Source organism: Cucurbita pepo, chromosome LG06, assembly GCF_002806865.2.
Source record: "Cucurbita pepo subsp. pepo cultivar mu-cu-16 chromosome LG06, ASM280686v2, whole genome shotgun sequence".
Lineage (NCBI taxonomy): Eukaryota > Viridiplantae > Streptophyta > Magnoliopsida > Cucurbitales > Cucurbitaceae > Cucurbita > Cucurbita pepo.
In genome coordinates, this window is record NC_036643.1 from 6,922,078 (window position 1) to 6,932,940 (window position 10,863).

The following is a 10,863-nucleotide window of genomic DNA, read 5'->3' on the forward strand; positions in this document are numbered from 1 at the left end:
AAATTAAAAACCTCATATTCTAGGCTAAGTCTAAGAAAATAAATGCATCTACCCTATGCATGTGTCATGGTCTCGAATTGCGATGTCGTCATCATTCGTACAGTAATGTCTTGCCTTTACCTTAAATAGAAGTAGCATTTGGCTTAAGTATTTTAAAAAATACTTCGTAAGTGACCCACTATTGAGGTTAAATGCAAACACATACAATTTCATGAATGGGACCTATCATACGAGTCTATTTTCCTACAGCGACTATCCTAACGGACAATTTGGATGTGCACTTAATTTTTTTACACATGGTTCACACATGTGAGTATGGACCCACCAATCGATTTGCACACCTCCTACGCCTCTTTCTAGTCGGACGAGCATTCTGTGGTAGCTGTTGATGCTAGACACCCGTTAGGAATAGTGACCCAGTATTATGATAAACATAATGAGCGTTCCCCTGCATAGTAGCATACGCGTCCATAATATATTGAAGAAGAAGGGGTATCCCCCGTTGCATGAGCGCACAATAATGCATGAGGTCCCAACATTTTTTCATTTTCATTATCATTTAGTGCAACCCAGCGCATCTTCCTTCATATCATATCATTTTGTCATATCATTTTTCATATCGTTTATCATATCATTTATCATATCATTTATCATATCTTTCATGCATATGTCGAGGTTGTATTTCATGCTAGCTCGTCGTTTTGCATGTCAATCATATCATAAAATTTGGCATGTTAAGATTATATATGAAATTTGGTGGTTATTGGATTAGATTAATTAGCTAAACCAAGCAACGATGTAAAATGACTACAATGCCACTAAGGAAATTTACCGTAAAGAAACTTATCATAAGGTTCAAACTATGTTTTTATTTCTCGTGAAAAATTTATCAAGAACAGAACTAAAAAGTGTAAGTACTTACCACAAGAACAAGAAAAGAGAGAGTGTGGCTAAGTACTTACCCTTTTGTTTTAAATAAATGATAATTACTTATGTATGTATAAAATAAATTTATTATGGAGGTGCACAGAATTGCACCCTGTGCCTCTTGCATGCAGCAAGCGCTCTACCATATAAGCTACACCCCCTTTATAAAGGTCTCGAACGTCTATGACGAAGTAAGTAGTCATCTTAGGTTTTTAAGAAATACTTGTAGAAATTGTTTGAATATTTGTATAAACCTTAAATCAAGTATGAATTAAAGGAATATGAAAGAAATATACAAAGAACCGTGAGTTAAGGCTCCTAACCAATCAAATTGCTCGAGATTTAAGTATCGTTAAAATAACCCACTAAATGAACTCTACTGCCAATGAATTTTTAATAATGAACATAATATGACATGTTAAGATTATATATTAAATTTGACGGTTATTGGATAAGGTTAATTAACTAAACCAAATAACGGTGTAAAATGACCATAATGCTTCTAAGAAAATTTACCTTTGGTTCATGATCTAGATGACCTCCAAATGCTATGGAACTTTGCATTAAACCTATATGCGAGTTAAGACTACGTTGCTTGTAATGCATGAAGCCGTAGACATAGGTTCAAATTGTTGAATGTATGAAGCCTTGGACACAAGATGTCAAGTTCATTACTAGCACGGTAAATACTTGCCGGAGTGTCTTAGAAAATAAGACCACGCTCAACGGCTAGAACAAGGATCAATATCTAAATTCTAAAGATAGGGACCTAGAACAATAGTATTAAGACCCTTAGATCAGAATTAAGGTTGAGACCAATCCAAAGATCAAAGTTCTAAGGAAGATGAGGATAAGAATTCACATGTCAATACAAGAGAATCCAAGAACTTGCAAAGAACAAAAAAGAAAAAAGAAATAGTATGGTAGGCGAGAGTGTTTGTACTCATTCCATATTTTAATTACTTGGGTATGTTTAACATAAATTTATTGTAAATTATGTTTTAAAGTCTCTATTTCTCAAGAAAAATTTACCCGAATGTCCATGATGAGGTAAGTAGCCATTTTGGGCTCTTCATAATAAATACTTGTAGAAATTGTTCGAGAACAATGAGATTTAAGTAAGTAGCAATTTTGGGCTCTTCATAATAAATGCCCGAATGTCCATGATGAGGTAAGTATGTTTTAAATTCTCTATTTCTCAAGAACAATGAGTTAAGTCTTTGAACCAATCAAATTGTTCGAGATTTAAGTAATGTTAAAATAAATCAGTAAATGAACTCCGCTGACTATGAATTTTTAATACTTAGCATAATATGACATGTTAGGAATTTATATGAACTTTTGTGGTCATTGGATAAAGTTAATTAGCTAAACCAAGTAACGGTGTAAAATGACCATAATGCACATAAGGAAATTTACCTTTGGTTCATGATCTAGATGACCTCCAAATGCTATGAAACCTTGTATTAAACCTAGATGCGAGTTCATACTATATCGCTTTGGACGCACTAAGCTATGACATAGGTTTAAATTGTGTCAATTGAAATGTTTGAACCCTTTTATGTAGTTTCGGATTGTGTCACTTAGAACATACGAAGCCTTGAACACAGAATGTCAGGTGCATGACTAGTACCATAAATACTAGGAGTGTCTTGGAGAACAAGACAACGATCAAGGACTAAGGATCTCCCATAATAATAGTACCAAGACCGGTAGACCAGAACTAAGGTTGAGACCTCATAATCCAAGGATAAGAGTCCTAAAGATAGATCATGACAAGAAATCACAAGTGAAAAATAAATACTAGGAGTGTCTTGGAGAACAAGACAACGATCAAGGACTAAGGATCTCCCATAATAATAGTACCAAGACCGGTAGACCAGAACTAAGGTTGAGACCTCATAATCCAAGGATAAGAGTCCTAAAGATAGATCATGACAAGAAATCACAAGTGAAAAATAAATACTAGGAGTGTCTTGGAGAACAAGACAACGATCAAGGACTAAGGATCTCCCATAATAATAGTACCAAGACCGGTAGACCAGAACTAAGGTTGAGACCTCATAATCCAAGGATAAGAGTCCTAAAGATAGATCATGACAAGAAATCACAAGTGAAAAACAAAACGCTAAAATCTTTGTACTCATTCAATATTTAATCTTAAAACAAATAACAATGGAGGTGCAGGGAATTGAACCCCGTGCCTCTCACATGCAAAGCGAGCGCTCTACCGTATGAGCTACATCCCCTTTATAAGATAAAGGTCCCGAACGTTCATGATGAGGTAAGAAGCCATTTTGGACTCTTCTTAAGAAGTAGTTTTAGAATGTACTTGGATCTTTGTATTAAACTTAAATCAAGTATGAATTAAAGGAATGTGAAAGAAAAACACCAAGAATCGTGAGTGAAGGCTCCAAACTGATCAAATTTCTTTGGATTTAAGTAACATTAAAATAACCCACTAAATGAACTCTGCGTGATATGTTAGTAGGTTATATGAAATTTGGTGGTCATTGGATAAGGTTAATTATCTAAACCAATTAACGGTGTATAACGACCACAATGCACATGAGTAAATTTAACTTTGGTTTAAGAGGTAGATGACCTCCAAATGCTATGAAACTTTTTAATTAAATCTATATTTGAGTCCAGACTACTAGCTAATTAAATCTATATTTGAGTCCAGACTACTAGCTAATTAAATCTATAGTTGAGTCCAGACTACTAGCTTTGAACGGTACTTAAACAAGAAACAGAAATAGTGTGATAGGCTAGAATCTTAAACAAATACAATGGAGGTGCAGGAAATTGAACCCCGTGCCTTTTGCATGCGAAGCGAGCGCTCTACCATATGAGCTACACCCCCTTCATTGAATAAAGGTCCCGAACGTTCATGATGAGCTAAGAAACCATTTTGGACTCTTTTTAAGAATTGTTTTTAGAATTTACTTGGATTTTTGTATAAACCTTAAACCAAGTATAAATTAAAGGAATGTGAAAGAAAAACACCAAGAGTAGTGAGTTAAGGCTTCAAACTGATTAAATTGATTGTGATTTAAGTAACATTATTATAACCCACTAAATGAACTCCACTACCTATGAATTTTTAGTACTAGAGTTTATATGAAATTTGGTAGTCATTGGATAAGGTTAATTAGCTAAACCAAGTAACAGTGTAAAATGACCATAATGCACATAAGGAAATTTAACTTTGGTTCATGATCTAAATGACCTCCAAATGCTATGAAACTTTTTATTAAATCTAGATTCGAGTTCAGACTACGTCGCTTTCAACGCATGAACCCATGACATAGGTTCAAATTGTGTCACTTTTAATGTATGAAACCTTTGACGTAGGTTAACAATATGTCGCTTTGAACGTATGAAGCCTTCAACAAAGGATATCAGGTTCATGAATAATACCATAAATACTAGGGAGAGTGTTCTGGACAACAAAACAACAGTCATGGACTAGAACAAGGATGACTAGAATAAGAATCAAGATCCAAGTTTTAAAGATAAGAATCAGAACAATAGTACCAAAACCCTTAGACCAGAACTAAGGTTGAGTCATAATCCCAAGTTCAAAGTTCTAAAGATAGATTATGATAAGAACTCACAGGTAAAAAAAACAGAACTAAAGTGTCCAAGTACTTACAACAAGAACAAGAAAAGAAAAGAAATAGTGTGATAGTCACCCGTCAAAAACAGAACTAAAGTGTCCAAGTATTTACAACAAGAACAAGAAAAGAAAAGAAATAGTGTGATAGTCACAGATCGTTTGGGACGCATGAAACCATTGCATAGGTTCAGACTGTGTTACTATGTGTGAAGCTTTGGACGTAGGTTAACAATGTGTCGCTTGGAACGTATGAAGCCTTGGACTCATGATATCAGGTTCACTTGGAATGTATGAAGCCTTGGACTCAAGATGTCAGGTTCATGACTAGTACCGTAAATACTAGGGGGAGTTGAGAACAAGACAACAATCAAGGACTAGAAAAAGGATCAAGATTCAAGTTGTAAGAACATATCAGAACTAAGGTTGAGACCTTATAATCCAAGGATCAAAGTCATAAAGATAGATCATGATAAGAACTCACAAGTAAAAAACAAAACTAAAAAGTGCACGTATTTACAACAAGATTTCAAAACAAAAACAATGGAGGTGCAGGAAATTGAATCATGTGCCTCTCGCATGCAAAGAGAGCGCTCTACCATATGAGCAACACCCCCTTTATAAAATGAAGGTACCAAACGTCCATGCCGAGGTAACTAGCCATTTTGGACTCTTCTTAAGAAGTACTTGTAGAAATTGCACGTCCATGCCGAGGTAAGTAGCCCTTTTGGACTCTTCTTAAGAAGTACTTGTAGACATTGTTTGGATCTTTGTATAAACCTTAAACCAAGTATGAATTAAAGGAAAAAATACCAAGAACCATGAGTGAAAGCTCTGAACCGATCAAATTCTTGGAGATTTGCTTGTAATGCATACGTATGAAGCCTTGGACACAGGATGTTAGGTTCATTACTAGCACCTTAAATATTTGAGGGAGTGTCTTGGAGAACAAGACAACGATCAAAGACTAGAACAAGGATCAATATCCAAGCGTCTTTTTTTTTTCTTTCTATAGTTTAGAGTCATCCAGTCACCAAATCCTTACAATTTCAAGGATTTGAACCCAAGATTGAAACTTGTGCCTCTCGCATGCAAAGTGCGCTCGAAAAGAAAAACACCCAGGGATTTGAACCTAAGATTGAAACTTGTGCCTCTCGCATGCGAAGCGCGCTAGAAAAGAAAAACACCAAGAACCGTGAGTTATCAAAACAAACATTAGTATTTGGTCCTTTGGTTCATGATCTAGCTTAACATTAGAGGGAGTGTCTTGGAGATCCTTACAGGATTTTGAACCTAAGATTTCAAAATAAACACAAACATTGGAGGTGCAGGGAATTGAACCCCGTGCCTCTCACATGCGAAGCGAGTGATCTACAATATGAGCTACACTCCCTTTATAGAATAAAGATCTCGAACGTCCATGACGAGGTAAGTAGCCAGTTTAGACTCTTCATAATCAATGCTTGTAATCCTTAAACCAAGTATGAATTAAAGGAAAGAAAAACACCAAGAACTGTGAGTTATCAAAACAAACACAATAATGGAGGTGCAGGGAATCGAACCCTGCGCCTCTCGCATGCGAAGCGAGCGCTCTACCATATGAGCTACACCCCCTTTATAGAATAAAGATCTCAAACGTCCATGACGATGTAAGTAGCTATTTTGGACTCTTCATAATTAATGCTTGTAGAAATTGTAGCATGTATCTTTGTATAAACCTTAAACCAAGTATGAATTAAAGGAAAGAAAAACACTAAGAATCGTGAGTTAATGCTCTGAACTAATCAAATTGCTCATAATTTAATATGATATGTTAAGAGTTTATATAAAATTTGGTGCACATGGGATAAGGTTAATTAGTATTTGGTCCTTTGGTTCATGATCTATATTAGAGGGAGTATCACCATTGTATTTGGTCCTTTGGTTCATGATCTAGCTTATTAGATAAGGTTAATTAGTATTTGGTCATTGGGTTCATGATCTAGCTTAATATTAAAGGGAGTGTCTCCACAGTATTTGGTCCTTTGGTTCATGATCTAGCTTAAATTAGAGGGAGTGTTTGGGAGATCCTTACAATTCTAAGGATTTGAACCTACGGTTTCAAAACAAACACAAGGGAGGAGGTGAACTCTGTGCCTCTTGCTCTCCTCCCGCATGCAAAGCTACACTCCCTTTATAGTATAAAGGTATCCAACGTCCATGATGAGGTAAGTAACCATTTAAAACTCTTCTTAAGAAGTACTTGTAGAAATTGCTTGGATTCTTGTATAAACCTTAAACCAAGTATGAATTAAAGGAATGTGAAAGAAAAACACCAAGAACCATGATTCAAGGCTCCGAACCCATCAAATTTCTCGTGATTTAAGTAACATTAAAATAAATCACTAAATGAACTCCGCTGCCTAGAAATTTTTAATATGAGCATAATATGACATGTTAAGAGTTTATATGTAATTTGATAGTGATTGGATAATGTTAATTAGCTAAACCAAGTAACGGTGTAAAATGACCATAATGCACATAAGTAAATTTAACTTTGGTTCATGATCTAGACGACCTCCAAATGCTATGAAACTTTTTATTAAACCTAGATTCGAGCACAGACTATGTCGCTTGAAACGCATGAACCTATGAGTTTGAACCTACATTTCAAGTAACAAAGTTTGAAACTATGGCATAGGTTCAAACTTTGTTACTTGAAATGTATGAAGTCTTGGACTAGGTTAACACTATCGCTTTGAACATATGAAGCCTTGGACACAGGATGTCAGGTTCATGACTAGTACCATAAATACTAGGGATGTGTCTTGGAGAACAAGACAACANAAAAAAAAAAAAAAAAAAAAAAAAAAAAAAAAAATGTACCCAGACCCTTAGATCATAAGGGAATCGAACATTTTGCCTCTTGCATGCAAAGTGAGCACTTTACCATATGAACTACAACCTCCTTCTATAATAAAGGTCCTGAACTTTCATAACGAGGTAAGTAGCCATTTTGGACTCTTCTTAAGAAATACTTGTAGAAATTGTTTGGATCTTTGTATAAACCTTAAATCAAGTATGAGTTAAAGGAATATGAAAGGAAAATACCAAGAACCTTGAGTGAAGACTCCAAATCGATCAAATTGCTCGAGATTTAAGTAACGTTAAAATATCCCACTAAATGAACTCCGCTGCCTATGAATTTTGAATACTAAGCATAATATGACATGTTAAGATTATATATGAAATTTGGTTGTCATTGGATATGGTTAATTAGTTAAACCAAGTAACGGTGTACATTGACCATAATGCTCCTTAAGAAATTTACCTTCGGTTCATGATCTAGATAACCTCCGAATGCTATGAAATTTTGTATGAAACATAGATGCGGCGTCAGACTACATCGCTTGGAACGCATGAAGCCTTGGACGTAGTTTCAGACTGTGTTGCTTGGAGCGTATGATGCAGACTGTGTCACTTGGAATGTATGAAGCGTTGGACACAAGTTGTCAAGTTCATGACTAGTACCATAAATTCTAGGGGGAGGGTTTGGGAGAATGAAACAAAAAGAGAACAACCTAAAAAGTGATCAAGAACAAGACAACGATCAAGGAATAGAACAAGGATCAAGATTCAAGTTCTGAAGACAAGGACCCAGAACAATAGTATTAAGACCCTTAAATCAGAACTAAGGTTGAGATCTCATAATCCATGGACCAAAGTCCGTCTAAGTACTTACAAACCAAGACCAAAAGTATTTAGACCTTTAGATTAGAAGTAAGGTTGACATCTCAGAATCCAAGGACCAAAGTCCGCGTAAGTACTTACAACAAAAACAAGGAAAGGAAGAGTGTGACAGGCTACTTACTGAGTACACACCAAGAACAATAGTACTATGACCCTTAAATTAGAACTAAGGTTTAGATCTCAAAATAAAAGGACCAAAGTCCGCTTAAGTACTTACAACAAAAACAAGGTAAGAAAGAGTGTGGTAGGCTACTTACGGAGTAGATAATCGTATTTGTGGTACCTCTTGCATGCAAAGTGAGAGCTCTAGCATGTGAGATTCGAATCAAGACTAAAAAGACGAAAGCGAAGATAATTAAAAAAATAAAAATAAAATAAAGTTAGCTAAAATTTACATTAAAAAAAAAAAAAGTGAACACCAAAATTAAATACAAAATTAAGTCCAATTATAAGACGAAGTTGTTTAAAATATTACAAACGTCCACGTTATAAAACAAAAATATAAAAGCCTCAAAAATGTAAAAATGGGCTAGCACTCTAGAACAACCTCCACTGTGACCACACAACTCTTGAACGCCCATTCACCTCGAGCAGCAGCCTGTAAACACCTGAAAAAGAAAAGAGAAAGGGGTGAGTATAATAATACTCAATAAGCAACCTACCTGTAGGCTCTCAACGCATCCTTAACTTAGTAAGTATCACGGGCTTTACTCTTTGCTCTAGAAAGTTTGGGCTTAGGTTTCAATGCTCTCTGAGCAATTGGGTACCCCAACTTTCGAGCCGGTCTCTGAACTGAAGCATACACATACCTATGTGCGATTTTTTCGTTCTTTCTTTTCTACTACTTAAGTGGCTTGTCTTGCTTATGTAGTGAATGATCAATGTTCTAGGTTGAGGTGGGAACTCATAAGTTGCAAGACAGTATGGCTGGATCTGAATCTGAACAACAATTTGAGCATCATCCATGGGGGTTACTTGACAACTCTCCCATAGGATCATAAAGTCTTCAAATTTTTGGGGAAGAGATCCCCTCTGTGCCGGTTAGCTACTAGGTCAACCTACACTCAGGACGGGTTTGCAGCACAAGGGTCCTTAGGAGACCCTTGGTCATTTACACTAGGTTGGGGCACATGTCGCATGAACCTAACAAGCAACACCTAGATCCAAGGTATGGAAACCGAAGTAAAGTCTCGACGATATGATACCGAAGTGGAAAGGGTAGTGAACAAACATGTGACAGTGTTCAGACTGCTATATCTTAATGAGCTACCTTGATCATTCTTGGTTGTCGTGGAGGCCTACGAGGTTCTTAGGGACTTCTAGGTAGTTTAAATCTCATCTCTCGTTCTAGGACGTGGAGGTCAACGAAGTTCTTAGGGACCTTTGATCACCATTAGTGATCCTGAGGTCCAAGGTCTAATGGAACACATTTTGAACTTGGTCAACGTGTAAGTCGCACTAGCTGTAGCACCTTAATCTTAACTGAGTTCTCTCATGCATGTTTTTCTAGAGAATTGCATCTGTCGATCACCTAAGTGCAGAATCCATAATTTAAACTATACATTGGTCATATCTGGGAGTTGAAAGGGTCTATTGGGTTCCTAAGGCANTGCCGCTTTGTTAATGAGGTACATGAAAGTAACATAAACAAGAATTAATGAAGGAAAAAGAAACAAGAGAGAAAAAAGAAGAAAGAGGAAAAAAATGGTTTAAAGTAGATAAGTGTCACCTGATCCTAGCCATTTGAGTTATTTTCAGTCAAAAATCCTTCAACTATGGATGAAAGAAATAATAAATGAATACAATATATTTGACTATCATAAAAGGTCAAATATGATATTTATAGTAAGTGATAATGGGAGTCAAGTATCATACAGGATATTTGCTTATAATAAACGGTCAAATATGATACATGGCATAGGTTCAAATTGTGTCACTTGAAATGTATGAAGCCTTGGACGTAGGTTAACACTATGTCGCTTTGAACGTATGAAACCTTGGACACAGGATGTTAAGTTCATGACTAGTACCATAAATACTAGGGGGAGTATCTTGGAGAACAAGAAAATAATCAAGGACTAGAAAAAGGATCTCGATCCAAATTTTGAAGATAAGAACCGAGAACAATAGTAATGAAGACCCTTGGACGAGAACTAAGGTTNCATAGGGGCGTTTTGATAATTTCTTACATCATGTTGGTCTTTTGATATTTGTTTGTAAATATAATCTAAATTCGTTCTCGTTTGTAATAAACTTGAACAACACTAAGTTGTAATCAGATTGTGTTTTGATTTATCTGTGGTATTGTTTGCTTAAATTTGATTTAAATTTTACCGTATTTTCATATTTTATTTTATTTTACTTTTATTTTATGTGNACAATGGGAGGTGCAGGGAATTGAACCCTATGCATCTCGCATATGAAGCGAGCGCTCTACCATATTAAAATAAAGGTCCCGAACGTCCATGACGAGGTAAGTAGCCATTTTGGACTCTTCCTAGAGTCATAATCCAAGGATCAAAGTTCTAAAGATAGATCATGATAAGAACTCAGAAGAGTTCTATAACAGAACTAAAATGTCCACGTAT

General features: G+C 35.8%; 1 non-coding gene across 1 annotated transcript; it reads right to left on the reverse strand.

Moving 5' to 3' along the window:
* Positions 1–6,087: 6,087 nt before the first annotated feature.
* TRNAA-CGC lies at positions 6,088–6,160 on the reverse strand. The gene has a single exon. It is a non-coding gene; the product is annotated as a tRNA-Ala (tRNA).
* Between the last annotated feature and the right edge of the window lie 4,703 nt (positions 6,161–10,863).